At 42.8% G+C, this 25,077-nt stretch overlaps 1 protein-coding gene across 7 annotated transcripts in view; it reads right to left on the bottom strand.

The window, feature by feature from the left end:
• The window catches only part of PRICKLE2 (prickle planar cell polarity protein 2), a 388,704-nt gene that overhangs the window by 227,093 nt on the left and 136,534 nt on the right, over window positions 1–25,077 (bottom strand). The window contains exon 1 of one of the 7 annotated variants that reach the window (XM_006069738.4): window positions 23,148–24,553. The exons of the other annotated variants lie outside the window; for them this stretch is intronic. The gene's annotated coding sequence lies outside the window, so the exon portion shown is untranslated. Of the gene's footprint in view, window positions 1–23,147; window positions 24,554–25,077 lie in introns of those variants that run through there. 7 annotated transcript variants of the gene reach the window in all.

Raw genomic sequence — 25,077 nt, 5'->3', positions numbered from 1 at the left:
TATCAGGAATTAGGTAAGCTGGCGGGAATTCGGTAAGCTGCTACACAGCTTGGGCAGCTTCAGAAACTTCATCACGCCTACAGAGATGGCTTTCCCTTAGGCCTTAAACACTGAGAGATCCAGATTATTCTACAATGCCTCACTTGTTTTGGCTTCCTTTAATAAAAAACAAGTCTACAAAGACAGTCTCACAAAACACTAAGATAAAATGAATGAATAAATGGAATTAAACACACAATTCAGAGGCAGAGAAAAATATAAAAATGCACATAAAAGGATGCACCTTAGAATCTCATAGAATCACAAAACATTTTAGGCCTGAAAGAAGACTTAAAGATAATCTAAGGATTTTAAGCCATAATGCTTAGTGCATAGTAGGAACTCAAAAATGCCTATTGAGAGGGTGAACAATTTAAATGTTGTTTTAATTAGAAAATGACAGTGATTAAAATGACCCTCAAGTCATGGTGATTATTTTTAAAAAAGAAAAAAAAAAAAATGAACCAGAGGAGGGCAGAGAGAAAGGAAATTCTTAAAAGTATGAGAAAATAAAAGGTAAAGCTTTGCTTGACAGAAGAATTCTAGCAGAAAAACTGTGACTGGATAATAGAATTAGAAACTCAACATTCTGTAACTCCCAACGTAATAACTGACTCAAGCAAGGATCATCAATGGATGCCACAGTTGGGTGCAAGGTTCTGGGGAACAAGAGGTTTACACAGGTTAATTATTAACTATACTGGGAAAAGTTACCTTTATAATAGAGAGACCTGGCAGACACCCCCTTGATCAAATGATCAAACCAAGCACCAACAGTTTCAGGACAAACTGACATCATGTACCGGCCAATATGACGCAAGGGAAGGACATAACGTCGTCCATGCAATATGCCTGCCAACAAAGGTCTATTCTAATTCTAATCTTATGGGAACAGTTAGAAAAGTCCATAATATGGGTCATTCTATAAAATAACTAGCCTGAACTCTTCCAAAAAATTCAATATCACAAAAAAACAAACAAGGGGGAAATTTTTCTAGTATTTAGGAGACATGACACCCAAGGTGAACCTTGTATGGATTTTCCTGAACTTTTTTTTTTTTAAAGGCAGGAAAGAGCATTTGGGGAAATACTGGGGAAATACGAATATGGATTATATATTTGGGACTACTGAAACAATCTGACACTTCTTAGATATGATAAAGGCATGGTGGTTATGGAAGAGCATAACCTGGTTCACAGCCTGCCAGCTAAAGACCTTTGAGGTAATGGGTCCTTATGTTTGCAAATTACTTTCAAAGAATTCAGCCTGGAAAAATTATACCTGCCACCATCCTCTCCCCCATCCCCACCAAACACACACACACACACACACACACAGAAAAAGCAAGCAAATGTGGCCAAAGATAAACAACTAACGGATCTAGAGGAACGTATAGGGATATTTCTTGTGCTGTTCTTTCAGTAATTTTGACATCTTGCTAAAAAAAAAAAAAAAAAGTGGGAGAGAAATGAGGAATCAGGTTCAGAGACATCTTTAAATGACACCTGAAAATTATTAACAATATTATCCATGACAACTTAGTGTATCCTTTGATTTTCCCCAGGGTTGAATAGAAGATATTCTCATTGACCCAGAAGGTTCATATGAATTCAAGAGCCTAAATCAAAAATACTAGCAGCCAGAATATATAGAGAACATTTACAACTTGTTAACAGAAAGACATCCCAATAAAATAAAAATAGGTAAAATGTATTTCCTCAGAGAAGGTATACAAATAGCTAGTGAACACATGAAATGATGCCCGTATCACTTGCCACTAGGGAAATGCCAAACAAAACCACAAGACACAACCTCCCACTCACTAGAATGGCCATAATCAAAAACACAAACAACAGCAAGCTTTGGCAAGGTTATGCAATGCTGGTAACAATGCAAAATTGTGCAGCTGCTTTGCAAACTTCCTCCTAGTTAGGCACAGAGTTTCCCTATGACCCAGCAATTACAATCCTTCCTAGGTATATACCCCACAAGGAATGAAAATACATATACACACAAAAACTTACACAAATGTTCACAGTAGCATTATTCATAAAAGTCCCAAAGTGGAAGTAACCCATATGTCCATCAGCTGCGGTATATCCATACAATGGATGATTATGTGGCAATAAAAAGGAAATGACATATGGACACAGGCAACAACATGTATGAAGCTTGAAAACATTATGCTAAGTCCAAGAAGCCAATCAGAAAAGGCTACAGATTGCATGATTCCATTTATATTAAATGTTCAGAATACTCAAATCTGTGGGGTCAGAAAGTATGGTTGCCAGGGGCCCAAGGGAAGAGGAACATGGACAGTCACTGCTCATAGATATGAAGTTTCTTTCAGGGATGATAAATATATTCTTAATTAGATTTCAGTGATAGTTTCACAACCCTGAAAATACGCTTTTAAAAAAAATTCTTCACTTTAAATGAGTGAACTGTATGATATGTGAATTAAATCTCAATAAAGCTGTCTTAAAATACACACACACACCCACACAATTAGGACCAAAAATAAAAAAGGGTTTGCAAGCAGCTTTGCCCTAATGTTCAATCCTTCTAGTGTGAGATGTCTTCTAGTCAGCTACAACTCACAGGTAAGCTCCCAGTTTCCCTTCCAAAGTCCCTCCTGCAGATCTCTGGCTATTGGACAAACAGAACAGGCATAACTTGCCTTCTTCCCAGCACCAGTTAGTACTCAGTCACTCTGAGCCATCCGCCCACGCCAGGAACATACGCACTGCACTGACTGATTGGCTGGTACCAGACTGTCCCTGGGCAATGATCACACGTACAGAATCAGGCGCAAAACTGCTCTCTGAGGCAGCCTGCTTCTGAGGCATCTGCTTTCTTAGACGAATTGGGAGTTGCAAAATTAGCAAAGCAAGAACCAGGTTTTTAAAGGGATAGAAAATGGTTGAGGCACGGATGAGGATAAGGAAGGCAAAGACTGAAAGAAGGGCAATGGGACAGGCAAGGAGGAGAGGAGAGCTTTAAGTGTGAGGCTGGAGTAGTCACGTGATGTTCCAGCCCTTCCGTCAACCTGTTATCCTCCTCCTGGAAACAACTGATTCCCACGGGGAATTGTTCTTTCTCTGCACTACAGCCCACTTGGCTTGGGTGAAGATCAGCTCCAGTGCAGGCTCCCTGACCCAGTCTAAGCCAATCAGTGCATTCACTGCCTTTGCTGCAGTGATTTGTTGAGGGGCAGGCATGTGACCCAACTGAGCCAATGAGATTCAGGTGCAGGATTTCCCATGGAAGTCCTGAGAAGAAAAACATTCTGTGAAGATTTTAAGCCAAGAGCAGTGGCAGCAATCTAGCCACCGCAAAGGGAACACTTGCATGAAAATGGAGACAAAACAGGGAGGGCGCCTTGTATCAGGGGAACTTGATCTAGAAGCTAGACTCCCTGGCGGTTTGAGCCACTGAGTCACTCACACCCACCCCCTCCTTTTTTTCCTTAAACTAGTTTGTATTATAGTTCTGCCTGTTGAGATATAAAGAACTGTACTTCACATAGAAGGAAATCAATAATACAGTTCCACTAGTGATTTCCCCAAAGGCCACCAGAACACAGGAACAAGATCTGTGATGGTTCATTTTATGTGTCAAGTAAGCTAGGTCACAGTATCCAGATATCTGGTCAAACATGATCCCATGTGTTTCTGCAAAGGTATTTTAAAGATCAGATGAACATTTAAATCAGTAAATCGTGAGTGAAGTAGATTGCCCTCCATAACATATGTGAGTCTCATGACATCAGTTCAAAGGCCTTAACAGAGAAGCTGACTTCCCTGGAAGAGGAGGAAATTCTGCCAGCAGAAGACCTCTGGATTCTTACTGCAACTCTTTTCTGGGTCTCCAGGCTGCCCGTCTATCCTGCAGACTTTGGACTTGCCAGCCTCCACAACTGTGTGAATCAATTCCCTAAAATAAATCTCTCTCCTCATTCTCCACCAGCTTCTCTCCCTCTCTCTCCCTCTCTTCATTCTTCACCCCTCTTCCCTCTCTTTCTCCTTCCCCTTTTCTCTCTCTCTCCACACACACACAGTTTAACCTTCAACAACATGGAGATTAGAGTCACTGACGCCCGTGCAGTCAAAAATCCACCTATAACTTTACAGTTGGCCCTCATATCCATGCTTCCACATCTGCACATTCAACCAACTGCAGATTGTATAGTAGTGTTAGTACACATTTATTGAAAAAGTCCTATAAGTGGACACACACAGTTCAAACCCATGTTCTTTACGTGCCAACTGTGTGTCTTTTGGGTTCTGTTTCTCTGGAGAACCCTAACTTGTACATGATCAGGTGATCCCAGGCCTACATATTAGCTTTCAGAGTTTTAGTTGGGAAGAACATAGTATTAGCATCCCCTCACCCAGCTCGACATCCAACTTCAACAATAACCATCCCTCTGGCACACCAGGTTCCGTGCAGCATCCTTGGTTTCCATCAACTTGTTTAACACGCAATGCCTATTTTGCAGATAACAAGAGCTTAAAAGACTTGACCCAGGTCAAAATGCTGGTAACAGATACCCAGGAATCCAATTCAGGTCTCTCTCAATCCATCTCAAAGAGCTCAACCACTGGGCAAGCTGTCCTATTTCTGGGAGGAAATTCCCAAGGATGCTCTTTTCTTTCTCAGAGAGTCAGGGTAGCAGATTCAAATCACACGAAGGAGCAAGATCACACCCACACCCACGCCCACCCAGCCTTCCCCCAGCACTGCTTTTTGGTCAGGATCCCTTTCCCAGTTTACGAACCTGCTTGTGGGTGGTGCTGGTCTAGAGTGAGTCACAGAGCCACGGCCTCTGCCCCTGGAGGGTAGGATCCAAGCTCCACTTCCCAAAACACTGATGTGTCCCACTCTCCAGAGTTAACAGACCTACACCCTTTCTCCCTGTCCTCGGTTAGGCTTGATTTTCTACCAGGTGTCTGCTGGCAAGAAACTTGAGGGTAATGTGGACAGCAAGCTGCCAGAGAGGAGAAAGAAGACAACAGTGCTTGGTGTCCTCTGAGAGCCTTGATGAGTCCAAGTAGAGGCCTTAAGGATCAGTCTGGGCATAATGGCAGGCATGGGGTGTCCTTCAACATGGGTGTCCATCAGCACATGATGATGGGAGCAGTTGTTTCCACACATTTGTCATTTATGTTCTACTTCCATGAACTATCCTAAGTCTACAGACTACATGTACTACTGATTTAGCACAGTTTTAAACATGTTTTATACAATTTTTAAAGGTTATACTCCATTTACAGTTATTACAAAATATTGGCTATATTTCCTGTGTTGTACAATACATCCTCCTACCTTACACCTAATAGTTTATACCTCCTGCTCCCCCACCCCTATATTGCATAGTTTTAATCAGCTCGTCTCACCAAAATAAGTATTTGAAAAATGGAACTTTATACAATTATTACGTGTAAAAGTTCTTTTCACTTGCCATAACAAGAATTAAATTTGCAAAAATAATCATTAAAAGTATAATCAATTTCTGTCTTCCCTGGTGGCTCAACTGGCAAAGAACCCACCAGTCAATGCAGGAGACACAGATGCATGTTCAGTCCCTGGAGATCGGGAAGATCCCCTGGAGAAGGAAATGGCAACCCACTCCAATATTCTTGCCTGAAAAATCCCATGGATAGAGGAGCCTGTCAGGCTACAGTCCATGGGGTCGCAAAGAGTTGGACACAACTGAGCATGTGGGCGCTCACCCATACTCAATTCCACTAGATACACTTGCTCATAAAGGCTCTCAGCCTGTGGAGAAAGGGGCATCACAAGTAACAGATCACTATTAGCTAGTGACCTTGAATCACTAAGTGAAAGTGAAGTTGCTCAGTCGTGTCCGACTCTTTGTGACCCCATGGACTGTAGCCTGTCAGGCTCCTCCGTCCATGGGATTTTCCAGGCAAGAGTGCTGGAATGGATTGCCATTGCCTTCTCCAGGGGAATCTTCCCAACCCAGGAATCAAACCCAGGTCTCCCGCATTGCAGGCAGACGCTTTACCATCTGAGCCACCAGGGAAGCCCTGAATCACTAAGATCAGATTAAATAATATGTCCCTTGAAAAGGTGGTGGGGAATGCATGAAGCAAACCTTCAGTGAACAACCCCTCTTGGTCAGAACCTGTACGGACTATCCTTAACAAATCATTTCAGTAAGCATCGCCTCAGAAATGGCTGAGTAAAAAGATGTAGCATTTATTTCAATTATGTTTCAATATAAAAGTGAAGTGAAAGTGAAGTCGCTCAGTTGTGTCCAACTCTTTGCGAGTCTATATAAAGAGTACAGATGTCACTAAAACATATAATCTTAAGGACTATTAAACTGGAATTTCATTTAATTCCAGCCAAAGCACTGATGCTTTTAAACTGTGGTGTTGGAGAAGACTCTTGAGAGTCCCTTGGACTGCAAGGAAATCCAACCAGTCCATCCTAAAGGACATCAGTCCTGAATATTCATTGGAAGGACTGATGCTGAAGCTGAAACTCCAATACTTTGGCCACCTGATGCGAAGAACTGACGCATCTGAAAAGACCCTGATGCTGGGAAAGATTGAAGGTGGGAGGAGAAGGGGACAACAGAGGATGAGATGGTAGGATGGTATCACTGACTCAATGGACATGAGTGTGAGTAAACTCTGGGAGTTGGTGATGGACAGGGAGGCCTGGTGTGCTGCAGTCCATGGGGTCGCAAAGAATCGGACACGACTGAGCAACTGAACTGAACTGAAATTTCATGTAATAGTTAACAGACCTACTAATACCAGTTCAGACTTTCCCCTTAGGTTTGTGGAAGAATTAGAAATGTATTAATTTTTTCACTATGCACTTGATTATTTTCTTCAACACGGAATTTGCACACCAACTAAAACCATCCTCCTCACCACCTAAAAACACTTCAATGCATTTTAAATCATGTGTAAGCTACAATGGCATGGGTCCCTTTTTTTTTTTTTTTTTTTAAGAGAAAACAAAGCAGACTTTGAAGTTCAACACCTGGATTAGATTCCTGCTCCACGCTGTGTGGCCTGGAGGCAAATTACTTAACCTCTCTGAATTGCTAATTCTTCATCTATAAAGTAAGCTTAATAATATTAACTTTATAGGGCTGTTGGGAAATAGAAGAAGATAAAACATCCCAGGAGCCTAGCTTAGTGCTTGGAATCCAGTAGGCACACAGTAGGTACATAACACTACTCTTTGATGGGAGGGTGTGGGAGTCACTGGTGACAATGAGGAAGTTCCTTTATGTCAGGGATGACAGCCTGAATGCCCACAGGGGCGGAGCACTGTACGTGAAAGAAGGAGGCAGGCTGGGTGGGGTCCTAATAAAGTAGACATCCAACTACAAAAAAGTTGCCTGTTCAACGTCAGCTTATTATAGCCAAGATAACAGCCAGGAACATTTGTTAAGCTATGATGCTAAGGGTCTAAGGGCTTTCTATATACTAACTCATTTAATCCTCCTAACCACAAAAGGAAGGACCTATTATGGTCCACACACATGAGCACAGTGAGGTTGCTGCTGCTGCTGCTAAGTCGCTTCAGTCATGTCCGACTCTGTGCGACCCCAAACACGGCAGCCCACTAGGCTCCCCCGTCCCTGGGATTCTCCAGGCAAGAACACTGGAGTGGGCTGCCATTTCCTTCTCCAATGCATGAAAGTGAAAAGTGAAAGTGAAGTCGCTCAGTCGTGTCCGACTCTTAGCGACCCCATGGACTGCAGCCCACCAGGCTCTGAGGTTAGGTAACTCTAACCCCACCCAGCAAAGCCTGACTTTAACCTAGACATTCTGTTCTCAAAGCCAGTCACTCAGTAACCTCTAGGGACAGTGGGTAAGTCTCAGGCTTTAAGGTGCAACAAATCACCTAGAGAGCTTGTTAAAATAAAAACTGCCCAATGCTTTAGTAGGTCAGGATGGAAAGTGTATTTCTAACAAGCTCCAGTAATGCTGATGCTGCTGAACTGAGGACCACACTTTGAGAATCGCTGTTTTAGGCCCCACCTCTTCTCCTAAGGCTGGTCCAGGTTTCCACATCTTTTGACAGACTATCAAGAAAAGCCAGAAATGTGTCTTCTGTATGATAGTTTATCGTATTTACATGCTCACTATGAATTCAGTATTTTTAACAATATTGTGCAAACCAATAGGCCAAATTTAGCTTCTGGGCTGCTTAGTTTCTGCTTTCTGTGTCCAAAGCATTTTTTTTTTTAAACCGTTTTTCTTTATTTTTGATCATACCATGCAGCATGAGGGATCCTAATTCCCTGACCAGGGATTGAACCCACGCCTCCTTTAGTGGAAGTGTGGACTGCCAGGGAAGTCCCAGTCCAAGGCATTTTTAACACACTGATGCAACCAATGTTTATTGAGCATTTGCTACTCGCTCCTGTCATGGGGACTGTGCATAGAAAGAGGAGCAAGTTGGATAAGAAGGTCTCACTTTGTGGAGGTTACAGATATGGTGAGGGAGCAGAGGATGGTAGAAAAACAGAAAAATAACTAAAGAAATCAAAAAGATCTTTCCAGTTATGATAAAAGTACTCTGGGAAAAAAACAAACAAACCCAGCAGGGTGATAGGCTGGGTGATTTCCTTATCTGCAACTCTACGAGGAAGAAGGGAAGGTGTAATGTGAGTATCACAGAGGAGAAGTGGACAAACAATGGTTGAATTCTGCACTGCATCCAACGTCCCCCCAGGCCGTAGAGGTCAGCGGAGAAGCACACCACCTCCGGATTTCCCTGCCAATCCCAATCCCATGACATCACTCCATCTCCCACGGATTATTTACCCCATCCCCAAGTGTGGAAGGTCAAATCACCGGCATTCTGCAGCCTGCCTCTGCAGGTGAAATTTAGCTTTAATTGTCTAATTGCTACTCTGGCAACGGCTGCCACAGATTCATTTTAGAAATCGGCACAGGTGCACTCGGTGGCTGATGTTCTATTTTCAAGGACGAAAGGAAGGGATTAGGGAACCTGATGTCTTCTGCTTTAAGAGTTAAGATGAAGTTATTTTTTTTCCCCAATCAACTCCTGTTATCTCATTTCAATTTTCCAGAGTGTCTTCTCATCAGAAATTAAATTGGGTTGCCAAATCCCAGAGCAACAGAAATGGAAAGGTAGTTGGGAGGGAGAGGAGAAAAAGTTTTGGAGCTTATTAAAGCAAAACGCTTCTGTGTCCTTGAAGTACAGGCATTATGTAAAGGGGCTGTATGTGATGGTAATCATGACAATGGTGAGGAGAATGAAGACAATGACGGTCATGTGAAAAGAAGATAATAATGATGATGCTGATGCTGACCCTGTCTGGCCCTTAAGAAACAGTCATTAATTAAAGACCCTGGATTCTACTCTGAGGTAGGTAAGAAGCCATAGGCCTACTTTACATATTGAAAAACAGATTTAAAAAAAAAAAAAGTTCAAGAGAATTACTTAAAATAGTTACTGTGTTCTTGATTCCAACAGTTAATTCAATTTCAACAAGACACCCATTTTTTTTCTTTAAACATTCGGAAGACAGATACGCTGACTTTACATGTGCCTTAATTATTTTCAAGTCAGCATGAAGGAGATGAGCTGTAACCAGGGGTATGTGCTTTTACAAACTCGACGTGTTATAGAATGAAAAATGCCAAGACAGAGCATGTTGATAAAGAGTAGGCCAATAAGTGAATTCCAGGGCCCCCGAGTACATCAGAGCCCATTCAGAAACCAGCATGGGTCTCACCTTATTCCTGCAAACAAAGCATGCAAAGGAACAGGTATAAGAGAAGCAATCCATTAAAACCCCCAGGTACACATCTGGCCGTTCGTGATCAAGCTTTGCATTCTGATTGTTTCATGGGCATGGGGAGGCAGTATGAGCAGAATTCAGAGTCTGAGTATTAGTTACAACAATCAAGTCAAAAGCCTGCAGAGTCTCAATTTCCTAGCCTGTGGAATGGCAGTGATGACAATCCTTGCGGCCCTATCGACCCTCGGGTTGCCATGAGGATAAAACGTAACACCATATCGGGAACTGTCAAGCGACAGTCAAACAAAAGCAAGGCTCTTAGTATCTCTATCTTCTCCCCACCTGGCCTTGGGAGCTGCTTGTGTATAAAGAAGACATCACTTTATATTTCTTTGTACCTCTTAAATATACTCTTTGTACCTCTACCCACATTATTACCACATAATACCATGAAACGCAGAGCAGAAGCTTTGGAGGAGTTTCAGAAATCTTTGTCTACAAAAAAGTTCACCTAAGGTTTTCTTCAGTCAACGCAGTTAATGCATTTGAAATATGACCTGATTGCCCCCCAAATAGAAAAAACAGTATGTCAGTTCTAGAATAGAAATCATATCCCTTTTATTAAGTTCTTTGCATTTTCTCATATACTCTTCCCAAGAGCTCTTCAAAACTGATATAACTATACTTCATTTGGGATGAGGAAACTGAGACTCAGAGTTTAAATAAATCGTCCAATTTCACCTAACTAAGAAGCAACAGAAGCAAAAATTGACCTTGCTGCTACTGCTCTAAGTCACTTCAGTCGTGTCCGACTTTGTGCGACCCCACAGACGGCAGCCCACCAGGCTCCTCCGTCCCTGGGATTCTCCAGGCAAGAACACTGGAGTGGGTTGCCATTTCTTTGTCCAATTCCAAAGCTCCTGCATTTTCAAGTTGTGCTAAGCTTGGCTGGCAGATGGACATTGCTGTAGCTCTAAATGCCCACTAAACATCAAGTAACTTCTCAACAAACTTGGATATATTATGAAAAACTCAGTACTGTCTACAAATATTTCTTAGGAAATGACTCCTCTCACCAATGAGAGATAATCATTCTTTTGGACCAGTGTTCAATATATACACATCAATCTTATAGGAACACTAGAAACCTGTCCCATTTACTATCCGAATTCTAGAACTTCGTACAAGGGCACACAGGGTGGAAGACTGCATAATGGCAGGTTAAGCCAGGACCAAGATTCTCCAAATTTAGCATGCCTGAATGAGCACCTGGTCTTCCTTGACAGATCAGTTGATAAAGAATCCACCTGCAATGCTGGAGACCCCAGTTTGATTCCTGGGTTGGGAAGATCCCCTGGAGAAGGGATCAGCTACCCACTCCAGTACTCCTTGTGGTTCAGCTGGTAAAGAACGGGCTGCAGTGGGAGACCTGGGTTTGATCCTGGGTTGGGAAGATCCCTTGGAGAAGGGAAAGGCTACCCTCTCCAGTATTCTGGTCTGGAGAATTCCATGGATTATATAGTCCATGGGGTCACAAAGAGTTGGACACGACTGAGCAACTTTCACTAATGAGCACTTACCCAGGTAACTTGTTTAAAATGCAAACTTCCAGCCTCCATGTCACCCCATTATAATTCCAACCACTTAGAGTAGAGCCCAGGAAACAGAGTTTTAATAAACTCTGCAGAGCAGGTGGGTCTCACACTATACTCTACGTAAATAGGCCAAGGAAAAGGGCCAGGAAATTAAGGGACCAAGACTAGCTCTGAGGCACACTTCTTGAGAGGCCTTCAACAGCTCAACCAGCCTCTTTGGGATCCTGTGTCTAGAAATTAACTCTGTCTTGGGTATCCCTGACCCTCATCCTTTGTGGGCTGACTGGATCTTGTTTGCTTTAGAACTTCTTGAAGAGCAACACTATTCTTTGGTGTTTGGTCACCGTATCATCTGCTACCCACTGGGATGTCCAGTAAATGCTTTCCTTTTTAATTGTAGAACAGGCTTCAGAGGGGAAGCTACGACTGAACACTGTGAAGAAACCTATGCCTATTCCAGCATTTGGAGGACTCTATTACAACCATGGAGTCATCTCCAGAGGCCAGAGCTACCAGCAATGACTTCATGCTCAGGTAAGTTTCTTCCACTGGTACTTAAGTGACTACGAGAGGTACCTTCCTTGGCAAATACGGTCACTAAGAAGACAGTACAAAGGCTGCTTGCCAGAGGGGGTGCCTCAACAGCTATATAAGAATGAATGAATGAATAAGTAAATAAAACCAGGGTCCCAGGTGAATCTGTTGTGCAAAAACTTTTGAGGACACTGTCTTTAAGAACCTTCAAGTGCCATCCACCACACTGGCAGTACAAAAAAACTGACCTCTTCCCCGTTCCAACAAAGGATGCTTCCTTTAGCTAGAGCACAACTCGAGCATAATCAGAACGTTTAGGCTAGTGATCTCCATAGTGAATTAAGTGACAATATTAGAGTTAATCTTTAAATTGATTTTTACTTAAAATTTAGGGCATTAAACTTATGGGTATTTTATACACGGTTTGCCTCGGGGGCCGTCACTTGATTTTTGTCAGATGCTCCTGTGGCGTGCCTATGTGGCGCTGACAGCACCCTGAGGAAAAGGCGGGAGAGCTGCAGTCTGGGACAGCTGACCGTGAGGTTACTGATTTCCAGGTTAAATGAGTTTATGGGATATGGGCACCTGGTATATTTGAACCAAAATTTCCAATTGATCTCAACAGATTACTACAAAAAATCCACTATATAACTGTCTAATGAAAGCACAATAAAATGAGACAAATGGCTGAGTTACTGCGCCTCCTACTTCTGATACGGGCTCCTTTGATGAGAGACTATAAATTAAGAACTAGGAGAACCATAATTTGGTAAAAAATGATCAAGATGGCTCTTTGAAGTACACATTTTTGCATACTAAGATTAACTGTGCATCTTATTTTACATATATATCATACTTTGGAATACAGTGTTTGCATTGCATAGTTGCTTATGCACAAATTTCAGTTATTCCAGGTTTCTCAACTCTGGCCTCTCATCATGATTCAAATTTCACTTTCTATAGTTTATTCACTGTGAGTGATTTGCATAAAGTATAAACATCACTGCTTCAGTCCACAAATCATTATTATCAATAAAAACCAGGTGCACATTATGATCAGTGACCAGCCATTTCTTTCAGTCTGCCAGTGACTGGTCACTGAGCATCTCAGTTCATGCACAGACAGTAAAGCATGTAGTTGTGTCGTCTTCTTGCCTCCCAGTGATACCTATGCAATATGGAGCCAGAGTAATTTAATGAAGGTGAACATTTAATGACATAAAGGCAAATGGTAGTGACAAAAAAGGGTGAAGATGTACGTTCCAGAAGGGGCTTCCCAGGTGGTTCAGTGGTAAAGAATATGCCTGCCAATGTAAGAGACGTGGGAGACATGGGTTTGACCCCTGGGTGGGGGAGATCCCCTGAAGGACTAAATGGCAACCCACTCCAGTACTCTTGCCTGGGATTAAGGACAGAGGAGCCTGGTGGACTACAGTTCACAGGGTCAAAAAGGGATGTGACTGAGCATGCACATATGTTCCAGAGTCAGTGACACATGACAAAAAAGGAGCTCTCCGTAACATTTCATGAAACTATGAAGCGTAAAATAGAAACTGATCCCAGCTTAGAAAGGAGTATGACAATCTGCCATGTTCTAGAAAAGATGCTTCATCTGTATCATAAGATAAGAGGAGGAAAGCAAGCACTGTTCAAACTGCTCTTAAGGTTTGTCCAAAGAAGTAAAACATTGTAATCCTCAATGTTTCCAATTCTTTAAGTTGCAGTGTACTAAATATTAATTTTAGTAGTTTTCTTATTTCCCTATGCATTTATAACCAACAGTAAGAATTTTTGCTGTTTTGAAAAAAAATTTAAAGGTCACAATACAATTGTAAATTTTCACATTGCTTATTAAGATCACTCTGCAGTTTCAGCTTGCATGGTTATTTTTACAGTCCCATACTGTCATGCAAAGCAAGTATGGCCTGTTTCAGCCAATCACAGGAGTATGTGCATATACTTTATTGATAAGTAGATACACACTATTTGGCAGTCTGTGATCAAACATTTTCTAAAAGAGTTTTGGATACCTCTGGCTCAGACAACACTTACTGAATACTGTGGGACAGCAAAAGGGGAAAGACCACAGTAACAAGGAACAGCAGACAATCCAAGTCTCTTAGTATAGCTTTCTCAATTTCCACTGATGCAAGTCTTTCCTTCTAATGTCCAGTCTGTCCCCAAGTATCAGCGACAGTCTTGAACACCACTTACCTGGGTGTGCCCTTTAGGACTTCCACTACCCTGTTCCTCAAAAGCATCACCCAAAGGCTTGTTAGAAAGGCAGGATCTGGAGTCAGAGGGATGGAATGGGGAGGGAGGAGGGAGGAGGGTTCAGGATGGGGAACACATGTATACCTGTGGTGGATTCATTTTGATATTTGGCAAAACTAATACAATTATGTAAAGTTTAAAAATAAAATAAAATTTAAAAAAAAGATAAGACAAAAAAAAAAAAAGAAAGGCAGGATCTGAGACTCCATCCAAGACTCACTGAATCAGAATCTGTATTTTAATAGGATCCCCAAGTGATTCTTACACTCTAACATTTGAGAAGCGCTACTCTAGACTTCAGGCTTCCCTGGTGACTCAGATGGTAAAGAATCTGCCTGCAATGAGGGAGACCTGGGTGTGATCCCTGGGTTGGGAAGATCCCCTAGAGAAGGGAAAGGCTACCCACTCCAGTATTCTGGCCTGGAGAATTCCATGGACTACAGTCAATGGGGTCCCAAAGAGTTGGACATGACTGAGCGACTTTCACTTTCACTCTAGACTTCACATCTGATTTCCTATGTCATTAATCCAAGGAGTTAAGTGTACATATTACTGAGATCTACCTTTTAAGGACTTATTACTTCTCTAGGTGACTGATACCACTGAGGAAAGCAACAACAATAACAACAATGGTAAACACTTAACCAAGCACTCACTCTACACCAGACAGTGTGATAAACCAACTACCAATCCTCTCCCATGAGACTCAAGTGATGTGTACAATGGGAATAATGATATTACTTCCAAAACACATACAGTAGCAGAATTGCAAAGGGCCTAGATGATGGTGGAGGTAGATGAGAATTTTGAGTTAACCTGTATACATGGGCCTAAGGGTGTGTGTGTGTGTGTGTCAGTGTGTGTTTTAATTGCAGCAGGAAAAGTCAGTGGGGTGACCGTCTTCTCACTCCATTTTTCAGTCTCACTCTAGACTACCTCCGAGCTACTGACTCCAACCGATAAATTGAGGACCTACTCAAATATGGGACGTAATATAAAATCCCAACTAGCTATTTTTCACAATTGACACGTTTCATATGGAAATTCAAGGGACCCTGAATAGCCAAGACAATCCTAAAAGAGAAGAGTTGGAAGACTCATTTCCCCATTTCAAAATTGACTATCAGTTCAGTTCACTTGCTCAGTCGTGTCCGACTCTTTGCAACCCCATGAATCACAGCACGCCAGGCTTCCCTGTCTATCACCAACTCCCGGAGTTTACCCAAACTCATGTCCATTGAGTCGGTGATGCCATTCAGCCATCTCATCCTCTGTTGTCCCCTTCTCCTCTTGCCCCCAATCCCTCCCAACATCAGGGTCTTTTCCAATGAGTCAACTCTTCGCATCAGGGGGCCAAAGTACTGGAGTTTCAGCTTCAGCATCAGTCCTTCCAATGAACACCCAGGACTGATCTCCTTTGGGATGGACTGGTTGGATCTCCTTGCAGTCCAAGGGACTCTTAAAAGAGTCTTCTCCAACACCACACTTCAAAAGCATCAATTCTTTGGTGCTCAGCTTTCTTCACAGTCCAACTCTCACATCCATACATGACCACTGGAAAAACCATAGCCTTGACTAGACGGACCTTTGTTGGCAAAGTAATGTCTCTGCTTTTGAATATGCTGTCTAGGTTGGTCATAACTTTTCTTCCAAGGAGTAAGCGTCTTTTAATTTCATGGCTGCAATCACCATCTGCAGTGATTTTGGAGCCCCCCAAAATAGAGTCTGACACTGTTTCCACTGTTTTCCCATCTATTTCCCATGAAGTGATGGGACTATAAAGTTGCAATAATTAAAAGATAGTCTGGTACTGGCATAAAGATAGACATTTAGATTAATGAAACAGAATAGAGAGCCCAGAAATACACTCAAGCATCTATTGTCAACTGATTTTTTTTTAAAAAGAGTGTCAAAACAATTCAGTGGGGGAAATAAGTCTTTTTAACCAATGGTTCTGGGACAACTGGGGATCCACATGTAAAATAAAGAATTTGAACTCCTTCCTCACATCACACACAAAAATTAACACAAAATGGATCACAGACTTAACTGTAAGAGCTATGACTATAAAATTCCTACATGAAAAAACAAGAGTTTTTCATAATCTTGGAATAGACAATAGTTTCTTAGCTCTGACCCCAATCACAAATGACAAAAGAAAAATATGGATATCTTGGGCTTTGTTATAATTAAAAACATTTGGTGCTTCAAAGGATACCACCAAGAAAGAGGAGACAATCCACAGAATGGGAAAGAAATATCTGCAAAGCATATATCTGATTTGGGACTACTATCTAGAATATAGAAAGAAACTTAACACTCAACAAGAAAAAGATAACTCAAAAGTGGGCAATATCTGAGTAGACATTTCTCTGCAGAAAGTATACAATGATAAATAGGCATGCAAAAAAAATGCTCAATGTTATGAACCAACATAGAAAAAGAAATCAAAACCACAATGAAAACCATATCTATGAGGATGATTATAATCAAAAGACAGAAATAATAAGTACTGGTGATGATGTGGAGAGATGGCTCCTCTTAGGTATTGCTGATGGGAATGTAAGACTATGTATCCACTATGGGACAGTTTGACCATTTCTCTAAACGTCAGAGATAGATTTACTCTCTGATTCAGAAATTCCATTCATAGGTATAACACCCAAGAGAAAAGAAAGCAGATGTCCACACAAAACCCTGTACATGGATGTATACAGCAATATTATTCACAGTAGCTAAAAAGTGGAAACAACACAAATTTGTCCATCAACATTTGAAAAAGACAAAATGTGGTATACCCATACAATGGAATTATTGTATTATCCAGCAAGAAAAATATGTGAGGTACTGATAATTGCTATAACATAGATGAAACTGGCGGAGAAGGCAATGGCACGACTGAAGTGACTTAGCAGCAGCAGCAAATGAAACTGGAAAACAGTTTGATTTAAGCTAAATCAAACAGGCCAGTCACAAAAGGTCATATATTATATGACTGATTTATATGAAAGGCCCAGAATAAGTAAATCCATTGACATAATCTAGATTAGGGGTTACTAGGGCTGGGAGAGAAGAAGTGATGATGTTAATGGATATGGTTTATTTTTTTCCTTCAGACTAGGAAAATGTTCTGGAATTAGATAATGTTGATAGCTGCACAACTCGGTGAAGACACTAATGATCATGGAACTGTACACTTTATATGGACAAGTCATATGGTATATAAATTATTTCTCAATAAAGCTATTAAAAATTATTTAAATTAGGTCACGTCTGTAATTTCCCCACCCTTAAGGACAGCTTTGATGATTCAGGTCAGTGGCTGAAGCTCAGCTGCTCCCTTAAACCTGGTTCATCTTACATGTGCAATCTAAAAAAGTGATAAAAATGAACTTATTTACAAAACAGAAATAGAGTCACAGATGTAGAAAGCAAATGTACAATTACCAGAGGGAAAAGGATGAGGGAGAGATAAACTGGGAGACTGGGGTTGCCATATACACAGCACTATATATAAAATAAATAACTTATTAATAAGGACTTACTGTATGGCACAAGGCACTCAATAGTCTGTAACAACCTATATGGGAAAAGAATCTAAAAAACAGTGGATATATGTATATGTACAACTGATTCACTTTGTTGTACATCTGAAACTAACACAACATTGTTAATCAACTAGACTCCAATAAAAATGTTAAAAAAAAAAAAAAAAAAAGACCTGGGTTAGTCCTACTTCTGTATGTGTCTGCTGTTAAAAAGAGAAATATTTTTATTCTTGAGGAACAATGAACATGGTGATGGGTAGCCAGACAATGCGGTCCCTCCAGGCCCAGAGTCCTAATGAATACAGTTGGCAATTCACAAGCCAGGCCTCCTTGGCAATTGTCAGTACTCTCCACGGATGCTCTTAGGTTGGGACCCCTCTCAGAGGAGGCAGTGAAGCCCACAGGGGAACTGAGTTCAAGTCTTGGTCTCTAAATAATACTAACAGAGCTAAGGGAAGATGCTTGGGGTGGGGAGTGTGACCGTTAATGCTGTACGAGTGTGATACTACATTTCTCTCCTTTTCTTCAACTAATTAGAGCTTCATTTTAATTAGGCTGACTTCATCTGCCATTCCTTCTCAAATCCATATTCGAGTTGAACAGGAGATGACATCCCAATCCAAACTTTGTACCCAGCCACATCTGAGCAGCAAAGAATTTAGAGAAGTTAGAATTAGCAAAGGGACTCTTTTTTTTTTTTTTTTGGTATAATTAATACCTCAATTAGCAAAGATACTATGGGCAATCTACATTTCAGTGATGACATGGCCCCCTGCCTGAGTTAACCCAGGAGAGGACCACATAATAAAAAACGTTTCCACATACCCCTGAGATTCCAGGGACATCAACTCACCAGGAAAGCCAGACAGACATCAAAATGCATGACTCAAAGTGCTCAATTCCCACTGGCAGTTACTCATGTTGCTTCGGAGGAAAGAAGACTCTCAAATATCGACTTTAACATAAATACGTCTTTTGCTGCTTACTTTCCAAACTTTAAATCCTGCAAGTTCTTTCCAAACGTTCAGTTAAAAGGAAGGAAAAAAGGTTAATTGCTCTGACCCCCTAAAAAGACCCATGCAGACTAGCAAATGTGTTCACACGCAAACAGGCACACACAGAGAGCACCTTGCTCTAAGTTTTTGTGAGTGGTTCGGATTTCTCATCAAGAATCTGGCAAGCTTGCCTGCTGGGTCCTGTATTCGTTTCCAAGCTCGTAGCCTACCCCCTCTCATACTTTCAGTCGGTATGTAATTTAGACCTACGCGGATTTCGAGTGCAGTGGCCAATTCGTAACTAGCCAGGGTTGGGGAGAGGGGTCACTGGTATGAACCCTGAGGATGTCGCTCATAAACTCTGAAATAAGGGGCTATCACTTGTTACACAAGAAGCTTTTCTTTTTTCTTCTTAATGGGGTAGCTCTAACTTCCACGGCTCTTAAAGAGTTAAATGAAGATGTAGTGAAGACCTTAAAATGAGGCCTAAGAGAAAAAGAGGAATACTCTTTCCCTCCTCTAACTCCACTTGGGAGTTGGGAACCAACTTCCGGATCCTGCTGTTTCTGGGCCAACCACCCCCACCCTTCTCTATTCTCTTCCCAAGAACCAACTGCAGCTCAGCCTGTTCCCTCTCTGCTCTGCCAGAAGGGAGCCCTCCTGCCTGCCTAGGACCACCCACAGACTCTGGGCTCTGTTTGGACAGGAGGACCCAACTGCAAAGAGGGAACATCTTGCCTGTTTCCAAAAGGAGGGTGAGTCACCTTGGTGGAAGCAGTCAGATCTCAGTAACAATTACGCCCCCGTCCTGACCACCTGACATGGCCAGAGCCTGGGTGGCATTGACAGCAGCGGTGTCCAAGCAGCAGTTGATGGGCCAACGCTTGGCTGGTCGAAGCATGACTACATAGAGAGGGTTATAAAATATACAGACTCTCAAGGCCCATCCTCAGAAGTGCTGATCTAGTAGGTCCTGGAGTAGTTACCGAGAATCCGCACCCTTTTTATGCCTCCTAGGATGTATAGATGGACAGCCAGGTTTGAGAACCTCTGCTCTCGAGCCAGGACTCTAAAGATAAGGTCTCTCAAAGAACTGAGATGAGGATGAAGTACAGTGGAGAGGAGGATGTGTTTCTTGAGACGAACACCACAGGATTCTATCTGGGTAGCTTTTGAAAGAGGAACCACCCGCATCCTGGTGTCCATGGAGTTGGCTAGAAGAAGAGGGTGCAAAAACAAAGTGAAAACTTTGGAAGTTAACAGACTTGGACTCCAGTGCCATCTCTTGAGACTGACAGACAAGGTCCCATGCCCATGATTTCCAGGAACTTCTAAATCTTAGACAACAAGCCAGAGCCTCAGTTTCCTCGGACAATTGATGCGGATGGTGAGGCTGAGGAAGGTAACTTTGTGTTGTTTAGCTACCCGGGAAATCCCATGGACAGAGGAAGATAACTAGTCACTAACAATCATATTGTGTGCGCTTTGCACTGGCCAACATTCTAACATTACAGATGCTAACTCCTGAGTGAGATGTGAGTAGGATGTAAGCCATTTCATAGAAAATACTTAGCCTACTGCCTTACATGTTCTATTATGGTTTTCTGGCTTTCCTGGTCAGAAAGATGACTGCCCTACTGTCTCTTTAAAAAGGACATAAAAAAGTTCCACTTAGTTCAGTTCAGTTGCTCAGTCATGTCCGACTCTTTGCGACCCCATGGACTGCAGCATGACAGGCTTCCCTGTCCATCACCAACTCCCGGAGCTTACTCAAACTCATGTCCATTGAGTCAGTGATGCCATCCAACCATCTCATCCTCTGTTGTCCCCTTCTCCTCCTGCCTTCAATCTTTTCCAGCATCAGGTCTTTTCCAAGGAGTCAGTTCTTTGCATCAGGCATCAAAGTACTGGACTTTCAGCTTCAGCATCAGTCCCTCCAATGAATATTCAGGACTGATTTCCTTTAGGATGGACTGGTTGGATCTCCTTGCAGTCCTAAGACTGCACTAAGACTCCACCTAAGACTCTTGAGAGTCTCCTCCAACACCACAGTTCAAAAGCATCAATTCTTCTGCACTCAGCTTTCTTTATAGTCCAACTCTACTTGCCTCCAGCCAACACCTTCCTGGCCACTCCTCCCCCACCCCATCTTTCATTCTGTTTCTAATGTTGCCCCCTTGACATGACCATTAGATTCTGGCATGGAAGGAAGGCTCTGATTAAAATAAAACTATTCTCATGGAGGAAAACACATTCCTGTTAGACACTCATACTCCACATATGATTTACCTTTCACACCAGTTACTTAGCAGGATCCTAGAGGGCTTAGGACAGAGATAGAACTTATGGAAGAGGAGAAGACAAGCTTATAAATGGGGTAAAATTTGCCTATCAAGCTAAGGACCTTTATTTTAGGATCATAGACACCTTGCCAAAACTATTATAACCTATGCACTCTTTCTCCAGAAATTTCTATTTGGGACACACACACATGCGTGCGTGAAATGTTCTGCATGTTATTTCAAGGGATTCATTCGATGGAAGGCCATGAATGAATACCCTTGGAAAACTGGGGCCTCTAAGTTGAAAATCCATCAAAGGCTGGCAAACTCTTTCTGTAAAGGACCCGCAAGTTGGTATTTTCACCTTTGCAGGTGTGTGGTCTCTCTCCTAGCTACTTCCCCTCTGCCACTGCAGAGGGAAAGCAGCCACCGAGGATAAACCTCATAACTATGTCTCAATACAACTTTATTTACAAAAGCATGCAATGAGCCAGCCTTGAGTCGTAAATTGCTGACCCCTGCTTTAGAGTTTTGCTACGCCACTGTGGGTCAAATGTCACTTGGGAAACGTGTTAGTCTGAAGCCTATTGTGGACTGTGGTCTCATGGTTGGGCATATCTTCCACCCTGCAAGTCACCCCAGTCCTGGCTGAGCATCTTCTGAATGTACTAACTAGTCTGGGCTTCTAGGACCATAGCAGTTCCAAGGAGGTGCTGCCTACCTCTCACCCAGCTCTGGACCTCAGACTCTCAAGCCCCAAGTGCCCTGAGCTACTGGTATTTAAAAACCCCTTCTATATTAATGAACCTAACTACCTAAATAGTCATCATTTTCACCCCTAGAACACGCAGGTCCACATACATTGGCAGGACTTGCATGAAAGTGATGAACACGGTGACATGGTTCTTTCCAAGTAGGTCTTAAAGGAGAGAGACCGGTAAGAATAGCACACTCTAGAAACGCAGAGCACACCGGGGGCTGTCCTGAGTAACGACATGAGCTACTTAAGCGGGGCTGCCACAGGATAGAAAACTGCCTTATTAGTTTTGACAAATTCCACCAGCAACCACCACATCTTTATGTGCACCGTGATTAAAACATCATCCACAGAGAGCAGGAAGAGAAAGCCACTTGATTTTCCCCTGTGGTCAGTTTTTTTTTTTTTTAAGCACCTTTTAAATAATATACACGGCTGTAATCAGATGCTAGCCGAAGAGAGATATGACACTGTGAACTGTGGAGATGTGCCTGTTTCTCATCCCGCCTCTGCTGGGACCGTCTTATCCGACACGCAGGACAGACATCTGGGCTGATCATTAAACAACGTGCAGGAGAGCTTGTCCACTGACTGTGTGGCCGGAGACTGTCTTTTGTATCCTCAACTTGGACTAACTCTAGGATAAGTGTTGTAAGGGGGGCTGTGGGTGAAGTCGCTCCGGCAACCAGACAGCGAGGCAAAAATCACTCGACTCAAGAACCATTTGGAAGTTTGCAGCCCAGCTCCCAATTCCCTTTCTTCATTTCCCAAGAAATATTTTCTTAATGTACAATATCTTCCTGCTGATGAGGGTAGGAGTTGGTGGGGGAGGTGGGGCGGATAGAGGGGAGACTAGTTTTCAGTCAGAGAAAACTGAGCTGAAGAACAATGCCTTGAAGTAAAGAAGTCTGGACCCCCAAACCACGCCCCGCGCCCTGAGTATATTTGGTGTCCGTTTAGTCTGAAAGCCTCGCGGCTACATCATAAAAGTTTAAAACCCTGCCCTGATCTAACAATTGTAAATTCTTGAATTCACTCAGTTTAAAAAACATTCTAAGGAACATTACCACAGAAAGAGCTTCAGCATAAACCAGGAGGTATTTCCACGGTCCTCCCCATCCCCAGGCATGCAGGCGATCAGAGCAACAGGTCCTTTGTGGGGCAGTCTCAATTCAGACCCTCGTCTACCCAACCAGCTGAGCACACATATTTGTCTATCCTCCTAGTGCTGACATTTGCTTGCTGACGTTGCCAAAAAGAATGTGAGACGAAGCAAGTCTCTTACTAGATAAACATTTGGTTTTGATAAGGGAAGTTCTTTTCTTCTAATGGAAACAAACCAAAAATGCCACTTACACACTCTATCACAGGAAGCAAGTCTCAGAGACTGACCCGGGTGCTGCGGGCTCGCGGTCTTCAGGCAGGGGAAGGAGGCCCGGCCCTGCCCTGCCCTGGGAAGCCATGTTTGGTTTTGTTCTTAGAGAGCTGTCTGAGTTTCCTAATTAGGAAGACGCCTGGAGAACATCAAGAGGTCAAATATTTATTCGTGGAGAAGAAGCCAGACTTGTCTAATGTGCTCCCCTGATGCGGAGGTGAGTCACTTTCAAAGGCAGCCAGGATTGCAAGCGGCTGAGTTCGCACGGGGCTGCCAACTTCAGCTCCTTCCCTGAGCTGCACCATTCCAGCTCACCAAGCCACCGGGGGGCTCCGCCTGGCACCACAGCACGACTCCCAGTCCTTGGGAAGTCAGCTTCGGTCCCTGCTGTTTCAGAAAGCCTCTATGAATGTCTCTCTTTCCAAGAACTTGAGGCATGAGACTAGCTGGCCTGGAAAGGTTATCACCTTGAAGAATACGGGAGTTGAGTAGATAACTGGGCCCCATGATGCTAAACTCTGTCTCCTGGGACCCTGAACTAGATTCCATCACCCACAGCCTGCTCCTGTCCTGCTCTCTGCCTCTCTACTCCTCTTTCTTCCCACCCCACCCGTACACATTCACACCAACACTCTAGGTTCCTCTGAAGAAAGCAACACCATTTTTTTCTTCTCGGTCTTTAATTTGTCACTAATTGGGATCAGTACTTTCCAGTTACATAAAGAGTTCCTGTGTGGCTTTATAGCATATGCTGACAAATCATTTGGCAAACGCTTTCTTTTGTTGCAACAAACTGCACTGTGGAGAAGCGTAGCACTGGCAACCAAATATGTACACTTTTAATGAAGCCACGGAGATAAGAAATCCATCTCCATGCTGACTGCAGGCTCTGGGGAGCCAGAGTCATATGCACAAGGAAAATAGCGATCTATTATACAGGATGGATGTTTACTGGAATGGTTTCCAGATGGATCCAGGAGGCTCCAGAAGAGAGGGTTACAGAGGAATTGAGCAAGGTTCACGTGGAGGGTGCCGGTATGTCATAATTTATTCTGGAAGAATCTGCCCCAGCCTTATCAATGTAATTAAGACTTTATTGATGGGCTCCTAAACTAGGACAGTGTACCAGATCAAATGACCACAAGGGATGAGAAGCACAGCGACTGGAGAAGAGACAGGGCTTTAGTCACTAATTCAACAATGATGACGAAGAATCAGCAATGTGTCAGGCACCGTTCTAGGGCCCTGGGATTAGAGAATAAGACAAATATCCTCAGCCTTACATTTACTGCAGGGCAGGAGAGGGATCAGTTCAGTTCAGTCACTCAGTCATGTCTGACTCTTTGTGACCCCATGGACTGCAGCACACCAGGCTTCCCTGTCCATCACCAACTCCCAGAGCTTGCTAAAACTCATGTCCATTGAGTCAGTGATGCCATCCAGCCATCTCATCCTCTGTCGTTCCCTTCTCCTCTTGCCTTCAATCTTTCCCAGCATCAGGGTCTTTGCAAATGAGTCAGTTCTTTGCATCAGGTGGCCAAAGTATTAGAGCTTCAGCATCAGTCCTTCCAACGAATATTCAGGACTGATTTCCTTTAGGATGGACTGGTTTGATCTCCTTACACTCTAAGGGACTCTCAAGAGTCCTCTCCAAGACCACAGTTCAAAAGTATCAATTTTTTGGCACTCAGCTTTCTTTAGGGTCCAACTCTCACATTCATACATGACTACTGGAAAAACCATAGCTTTGACTAGACGGACCTTTGTCAGTATGAAAAGGGAGAAGGACAGACAGATCAAAAAAAAAAAAAAGCATTGGGACTTCCCTGGTGATCCAGTGGCTAAGATTCTGCACTCCCAATGCAGGAGGCTCAAGTATGATCCCTCATCAGAGAACTAGATCCCACATGC

This window comes from Bubalus bubalis, chromosome 21 (assembly GCF_019923935.1).
Source record: "Bubalus bubalis isolate 160015118507 breed Murrah chromosome 21, NDDB_SH_1, whole genome shotgun sequence".
Lineage (NCBI taxonomy): Eukaryota > Metazoa > Chordata > Mammalia > Artiodactyla > Bovidae > Bubalus > Bubalus bubalis.
Note: the sequence above shows the minus strand (reverse complement) of the source record. Positions and strands in the feature narration are given on the sequence as shown.